Genomic DNA, 239 nt, shown 5'->3' on the forward strand with positions numbered 1-239 from the left:
CACCCTAACCTCTGTATTATTCACAGTTTTAAGCTGTTTATCCCATTGATCTAACAGTACAGTTTCAGACTCTTTGAATGCATGTATAGTGATATTTAAAGGAAAATAATTTTGTAATAATTTTCTCAGCAAAAAAATAATAAATAAAAAATAATATAAATAAAAGACTGCAGGTAAATACTAGATTTAAATAGTTATCATAACTAGAATAAATATTGCCAAGCACAAACAGCTGTAGC

Source organism: Penaeus chinensis, chromosome 20 (assembly GCF_019202785.1).
Source record: "Penaeus chinensis breed Huanghai No. 1 chromosome 20, ASM1920278v2, whole genome shotgun sequence".
NCBI classification, from domain to species: Eukaryota; Metazoa; Arthropoda; class Malacostraca; order Decapoda; family Penaeidae; genus Penaeus; species Penaeus chinensis.